The sequence below is a fragment of the Schistocerca piceifrons genome, chromosome X (genome assembly GCF_021461385.2).
Source record: "Schistocerca piceifrons isolate TAMUIC-IGC-003096 chromosome X, iqSchPice1.1, whole genome shotgun sequence".
NCBI classification, from domain to species: domain Eukaryota; kingdom Metazoa; phylum Arthropoda; class Insecta; order Orthoptera; family Acrididae; genus Schistocerca; species Schistocerca piceifrons.
Window position 1 is genome coordinate 686,051,492 of NC_060149.1, and position 8,385 is coordinate 686,059,876.

Sequence of the window (8,385 nt, forward strand, 5' to 3'; positions counted from 1 at the left end):
TGTATTCCCGAAATTTCTTTACTCCATATGTATTATTGTTTGATGTTGCTGTTTTTGCCTTCGGTGTATCTGCCCATTCTATGTACGTTGGAAATGTCTTTTTCGAGACAACGGTGCTCCCGTGATTTCTCGTATAATAGCTTTTTAGGCTAACTTTCAAAATCAATGTGAAGAATGACTTTCACGTTGCTGAAAATTTATAGGAAACGGCTTCTGGATTTCAAATGAAAACGTGGCACAAAATTGGTATTGTTAAACAGAACTCTCCAGAACGCACTCTTTTTGTCTGGAAACGTTTTTAAGTGAGCTGGGTTGATTCAACAAGTTGATAAAAACCTTTCTCCAACTAACTAGCAGAAAAATACCGTAGGAAATAACCAAAAGCTTTTTAGGACAGAGGATGGAGCAATTGACAGTACGCCATCCAGGAGAGCAGGGATGCGAGATTGAGTGGCGGTCGGTACACGTTGAACAAAATACTACTAACCCCTTTAATAGAGCTCACTAGTAGTTATTTAGCCCTATAGTTGGTGCAGAGCTGGTACCAGGTGATCATGTGACCATCCCCCACCGAGTTTAAGTCATGGCAGAGAAGTGGTTTGCATGTGTTAGTCGCTAGTATGGAATCGGCGCATAGGCTAGGCCGGCATGGGGACATGACGAAATGGCAGAGGGAGCTGTTGTATTTGGGCGAACCCATGACCACACCGTGAATGAAGTTGCCCTATCTGTTAAAGTGTCAACGCGGATTGTCCCTCAGCTACGACGGTGGGTCGTGAGACGTCCCTTGATAGCTTGGTTGGTAGCCCAACAGCTGACAAGAGGCAAAGGTTCAGCCATCGGCTACCGATCTAGCACGCAATTTTAACTTGACAGAGTTTCAAATCAGCGCAGACGCCACTCGGGGAATATGAACGACGCAGCGACATATATTTTTCCTGAAATCGGACTTCATTCTATTTCTCGTTGATAGATATTGTTCATGGACTACATATTTTACGTGCACTGGAATTATTAATCAATTTAATTTCAACTTTAGTTATCCTTTTCTTTCAGTCATCAATCTTCTCATTGATTTGATGAGCCCTGTCATGAATTCCATTCTTGGGCCAACCTCTTCATGTCAGAGTGACACTTGCGCCCTACGCATGCAATTATTTTTTGGATGTATTCCAGTCACTGTCTTCCCCTACAATCTATCCTATACAGCTCCCTCTAGCAACATGGAAGTTAAGCTATGATGTCTCAGTACATGTGCTATCATCCATCCCCTTATACCTGTCACTGTTCTTCAGATTTTCCTTTCTTCACCGATGTTGGAGAAGACCTGTTCACTACTTATTTAACCACTTCTACTATTTATTCAGTATTTCTCTATAGCAACGCATCTTAAATGCTTCGATTATCTTCTTTTCCAGTTTTCTCATACTCCAGGATTCAATAGCACTCACTGCTGTGCTCCATATGTACCGTCTCAGAAATTTCTTTCTCAAATTAAGGCTTATATTAGATGGTTCTGGAATTCTTTTGTCCAGGTATCCTCGCCTGTTCTAGTCCACTTGTTATGTCGTTCTTGCATTGTCCGTCGTAGGTAACTTTGTTTTTTAAGCTAGGAGCATTCCTTACATGCCCGCCTAGTCACGTGTGTTAAACCGTCACTTCCTGGACGGGGCAAGTTCTCCGGTCCCGCATCGAATTCGCACGGCGGATTAGCGATGAGAGTTGACGTGCTGGCCAGGCTGGATGTGATTTTAGGGCAGTTTTCCACATCATATCGGGTGAATACCGGGCTGGTATCCAAACATACCTCAAACGTTTCATAAACACCTAGAAATCTTTCGAACGTTTTCACATAAACCATACAACACTCAGGCAGCTGGAGTACACATTTAGCCTTGTGGTGGGGGTGGGGGTGGGGTAACAGGTTGACGAGAGGAAGTGGTATCAGGCCACCCCTTAAATTAAATGCCAAACCTCTTAATAACCATGCCGATCCTGCGCTGATGCTGGACAGAGGAACCAGAAAAGAGAAAAAAGATTATGAAGCTAGCAGAGTTCTTTCAGTTCATATAATTCGTGGTCACTAGTTCTGATGTTGAGTTTATCGCAACTCTCATTTTTCCTTCTCTTCATTATTTTCGCGTTTTTAAAGTTTACTGGCAGTCCCTATCCTGTACTCACTTCACTGGTCAATCTACTCATCATGTCCTGTCGTCTTCACTTATACTGAGGATAACAATTTTATTTGCGAATCCTATCACTGACATTTTCTCTTCAGTCCGTATTCTGTACTCATTACATTGTTTAATCGATTCACCAAATCGCGTAGTCTTCACTTTCACTTAGGATAGCAGTGTTATCAGCCGAGCTTCTCACTGTCATTTTTCACTCTGAACTGTAATCCCACACCTAAACCGTTCTTTTATTTGGGTTACTGCTTCTTCTGTGTACAGGTTGAACAGACGGGACGAAAGACTGTATCCCTGTCTCACACCCTTTCTAATCAGAGAAATTTGTTATTGGTCTTCCATTCTTATTTTTCTCTCTTGATGTTTGTACATTGTATATTATTCGTTTTTCGGTGTAGTTTACTGTTCTTTTTCTCAGAATTTTAAGTCCCTGGTAACTTTTTAAATTATTGAATGCTTTTTATAGGTCAACATAGCCTATGAAAGTGTCTCAATTTTTCTTAAATCTTCAATCCATTACCGACTGCGATGTCAGAATTGCCCCTATGATGCTTTTACCTGTACAAAAGTCACATTGATCATTATTTAAGCAGTCCTGGATTTTCTTTTCCGTTCTTCTGTATATTATGCTTGTTAGCGACCTAAATATATGAGATTTTAAGTGTGTTGTGCAATAGGCTTCACATTTATACACTGTTACTATCTTCAGTATAGCGTGGATGATGTTTTTCCGAAAGTATGATCGTACGTCTCAAGTATTTTATATTCTACACCCTAGCCTGAACAATCGTTGGTTGCCATTGCCCAAAATGGTATTAGAAATTCCGACTGACTGTTATCAATCCCTTCCGATTTATCTGACCGTAGATCTTCCAATAGCTTTCTTAAACTCTGACCTTCGTACAGTATCCCATATGCCCTCCATATCAACGTCCATTGCTGCTTCCATCAGGTTATGAGACAGTTCTTCCATCTGAGAGATGCCTTCAGTATACTCTTGCCATCAATCTGCTCTCTCCCCTGCGTTTAAGAGTGAAATTCCAATTGCGTTCTTAACGTTAAAACCATTTCTTTAATTTCATCTAAGATTGTTTATCTTTTCTATATGCTGTATCGGTTCTCCCGATGACCAATTCTTTTTCGACTTCTTTACATTTTTCCCGCAGCCAGTTCGCCTTGGCTGCCCTGCACTCCCTGTTTATTTCATTCGTGTGTGATCTATGCTGCTGCAGTCCAGTCTTTCCCTGAACACTTTTGCACATACTTCTTTCGCCGAAGAGTTTAACTACTTGTTCTGTGCCTTCGAAGTCATCTTCCTATGACCTATATTCGTTGTTCAACTTCTGTGACTGTCCATTTCCGACATGCCAATTGATCATCAACTGAATTGCATTCTGTGGTACTCATTGTCGCAATATCTGCCGCCATGGAGAACTTCAAATGCACCTCGTCATTTTTCAGTACTTCAATATCCCATTCCATTTGATAATTATTCTTCAAGGTGGTTTTCTGAAATTTCAGTCGATTATAAATTGTAATCCGAGTCTTTATCTGCTCCTTTGTACGCCTTATAGTCCAAGATCTGATTTATTAATGGTGTAATACAGCTGGAATCTTCGTGTGTCCCCAGACCTTATCCAAGTATAGCTCTTCCGCTGATGATCTTTGAACAACGTATTCGCTGTTACTAGCTGAAATTTATTGCAGAACTCAATTTGTCTCTGCTCTCATTCCTACTACGGAGTCCATATTCTCCAGTAAATTTTCTAATCCTCATCATACTAGAGTTTCCCAATCACCTGTGAGTGTTATATTTTTAACTTCCATTTACAAACTAAATTACATGTTCAAGATCTTGGAAATTTTTGGAAATTTAGGTTAAGTTTCTATGGGACCAAACTGCTGAGGTCATCGGTCCCTAGGCTTGCACACTACTTAATCTAACTTGCGCTAAGGACAAAACACACACCCATTCCCGAGGGAGGACTCAAACCTCCGACGGGGGGAGCCCGCGAACCGTGGCATTGAGCCCTAGACTGCACGGCTACCTCGCGAGGCGAAGATTCTCATATACTTCCTCTATACCTTCATCTTCTGCTTGTGACGTTCTAGTTGACAAAGAAGTAAAGAATCCGCAAGATACGACAGGATGTCAATGTAACTTCGTAAGCAAATACACCAACGGGGAGTATGTAAATGATCAGAGCTGCAATTCTCTGGCATAGGTAGGACAGCCATTAGAGTGGATTAGTGTCGTTCGTGTTCAGTGTTATTAGAATGTTTGGTAGGGCATATAAGAGGCGTGAATTGCGTCAGATATCGATTAATTACTGTGAAGGGCTTGGGGGTGCTGCGTACGCTTGTGAGACATTGGTAGCAGTACCTGACAGAATTTGAAAGAGGCCTCTCGCCGAATCCAGCAGTATTCAGGTTTGTGCGGCGTTCGTATGTGGTAGTGGTCCAATGCTTGACTACATGGAAAAGTTAGGCAAAGTATACTCGGCTTTGTGGTTCCGATCGAACACGTATGAGCACCAAGACGGAGTATCGCCTTACTGCGCAGCAAGCGCATCGTAACGCCTTCGCGTCTTCGCCTGCTATCCGTAAACAAGTAATGAACTCCCTGAAACATTGTTCCGTAAATTGTAAGTATGAACCATTCATGAGTGGCGTCGCATTATGTTGAAGGACGATTCGTGCTTCTGCACTACCCCGGATGACCAGTGCCTGGAAAGGGACAGCGTTGTTACTCCTAGTGTCACGGTGTGGGTAACTACCGAGTAAGACCTTAGGTGACGGCTGGTAGTGATTGAGGAAGCACTGATGTCACAACGTTTCGACACGGACAACCTGCATCCTATGTGTTCACTCTCGCGCGACAGCATCATAGTGCCATTTTTCAAAAGAACAATGCTTGTCCAAACATGAAACGTGTTTCTATGTTATATCTGCGCCAAGCAGATTTATTTTCGTGGCCAGCTTGATATCGCCAGATCTGTTTCCGATGGAACAAGTGCAAGATCAGCTCGGATGCCATCTTTGTCCGAGCGCCAGTATGCGGGATATCAAGGTCCAGTTACAAAAGTTGTGACCCATCATTCCTCAGGAGTAAATGCAACGGCTTTATGACACTCTTCCCTCCAAAATCAGTGTATGCATCCCAGTTGGAGGGTTAGTAATCACTGAAATAACATCATATACCCTCTCAACCTGCGAACTTTCCTCCTCCTCTTCCGGATACTTCAGTTATTTTGTCTATCAGTGTATGTCTGAACTGTTACTTTATCGCAGGTTTGCCGACGATTCTAAGACAAATAATGTTATTGTGGTGTCACCGCCAGACACCACACTTGCAAGGTGGTAGCCTTTAAATCGGCCGCGGTCCGTTGGTATACGTCGGACCCGCGTGTCGCCACTATCAGTGATTCCAGACCGAGCGCCGCCACACTGCAGGTCTAGAGAGACTTCCTAGCACTCGCCCCAGTTGTACAACCGACTTTGCTAGCGATGGTTCACTGACAAATTACGCTCTCATTTCCCGAGACGATAGTTAGCATAGCCTTCAGCTACGTCATTTGCTACGACCTAGCAAGGCGCCATTACCAGTTACTATTGATACTGAATCATGTACCGTCAAGAGCGACGTTCATCATTAATGGATTAAAGTTAAGTATTCCACCAGCTACGTCCGTTTTTTCTAAATTCTAATTTCCTTGTCCTGTTCCAGACCTCACGCCAGCCTGCGTGAGCTAAAACTCTTGCCTTTCGGCTTCCTCTAGTAACCCGGTGTTGGTTCTCCTTCCAACCACAACAGTTATCACTGAATTATTCCCAATAACTAACTCTCTTTCCTACTTTTCTATTCGCGATAAACCCCACTCCGTTTACACAATTTCCGCTGCTGTTGATATTACTTACCGATCGTCTGACTAGATATCATTGCCGTCTTTCCATTCCACTTCACTTACCCACATTATACCTCTAATGGATCTTTCCATTTCCTATTTCAGATCTCTAAATTCCCTGCCACTTCCAAACTCCTTACATTCCTTTTTTTCCGTTAGATTGGGCCCGCAACGTAATACGCGTCATAATATTACATTCTGGAAAGAAAGGTCCAGACTAGGAGCAAAAAGTGTAATATTCATTATTACAACAGCTGTTTGGGCTGTATTGGCATCCTCAACTAACATGGGAATAGAACATTGGTGAAATTATCTGCACATATGGTGCGTGTCAATGTCAATAATTATAAGATGGAATAGTGCGTTAGTACCTACGTCTAGTTTGATTTGACGTCCATATTGCATCTATAGTAGACTGTCAATGTCTAATTCGGAGAGATTATGTGATTTGTAGCAATTTTTAACATATGGAATGAGTTCTGTCACCAATCTGATGGAAGTATTCGGAAACAATTGCTTAAGATTTTTATTATTCGAAGCTGGGACAAATGACATTTTGATTAATGTTCAGAGACGGTATCTGTAATCGACGAGTGACAGTCTCTCATTGTAACTGTTTGGAGCAAACATTAACCACCATACCTTGGCATAAAGAGGAAGAAATGTTTTTGTAATATATTGTAAATGAATTATTATGTACACTATAAAAATATTGCTTTTTGGTGTCAGTATTTTCAAAATAGCAAGTACGAGGAAATGTATGTTCCTCACTTAACAACAGTGTAAACCTGTATTTCTAAGAAAACCCATCATCGATTAATCTGTAAAAGTTCAGTTTCGTTCCATCAGCATCAGCATTGTTCATCTATCAGCACTAGAATTATGGCTCAAATGGTTCAAATGGCTCTGAGCACTATGGGACTTAACATCTGAGGCCATCAGTCCCCTAGAACTTAGAACTACTTAATCCTAACTAACCTAAGGACATCACACACATCCATGACCGAGGCAGGATTCGAACCTTCGACCGTAGCTGTCGAGCGGTCCTAGACCGCCTAGAACCGCTCAGCCACACCGGTCGGTACACTAGAAATATGTTTTGAGGAATTATCGGCTAGAAAACGATCAATTTATATAGCCCCCTCTTCAATACAAATTTTTTTGCTATATTTCAATTTATATCCTGATACTGACGTCCCCGCTTTCGAACCAATTCCAGCCTGTATGATATTCAAGAATACGTTTGTCGCTAAAGGTTTACTAAATACTCATTCGCAATATTAGCAACAATGCATGGTTGTTGTAAATGGAATGTATCATCCTGATCAACATACAGAACTGGGGGAAATTTTGATAGCACGAATTTCTTTGGCTTTAATCTTACTGCTAGAGAGGTAAAGTAATGTAAAAGTAATTTCGTATGACATTGTTGACTTTAAGACCCCTAGAAAATTTGTTCAGCGCCACATTGGAAAAGTTTACATTATTTGCACCGAATGGAGCCTGCAGTGATAAATAGAATACCCCCGACACACACTGCAAGGTGGCTTGTGGACTATATATAACGGATGGTTTCTATCAACCGGCCGTTTACAGAAAATTTGTAATAAAATCCTCGGATACTGTAATACATATTTTATTTTCAGTGTAACTTGAACCTTATCTTTCACAGTTCACTATAGTAGAGACAGAAGCCATAAATACTCACCGTAAACGAAATACTTGAAAAATAAAAACGTGTGTCTTCAGCCCAATCAAGGCAACTGATTTACTTCATTGGTTCAGCCAGTTTCCGTGAAAGAGCAATAGAGTAATAGCTGGTAAATAGTGTACACATTTAAATTAGTGTCAACACATTCCATATTTTTTATTGTAGGTATTTTTTTGTCATTTGAAACCGAATAACATGTATTAAAAACCCAGGTTTCTAAAAGTCTTCGAAGATAACAAAAACACACACGCATTTGACTAAGTATCAACACTTAACATACTATTAGAAAACCATTACTTAAGCTTGTTCATAGTGGCCTAATTAGACCTGAGATTAGACAAAATTCGAGGTGACTCATTCAAAGCAACTTTCAGTGCATCGCCTCACAATACCTAGTCTCTGCAAAATGTGAATATGACTAAATGGGCCGGCCGGAGTGGCCGAGCGGTTCTAGGCGCTACAGTCTGGAGCCATGCGGCCGCTACGGTCGCAGGTTCGAATCCTGCCTCGGGAATGGGTGTGCGTGATGTCCTTAGGTTAGTTAGGTTTAAGTAGTTCTAAGTTCTAGGGGACTGCTGAC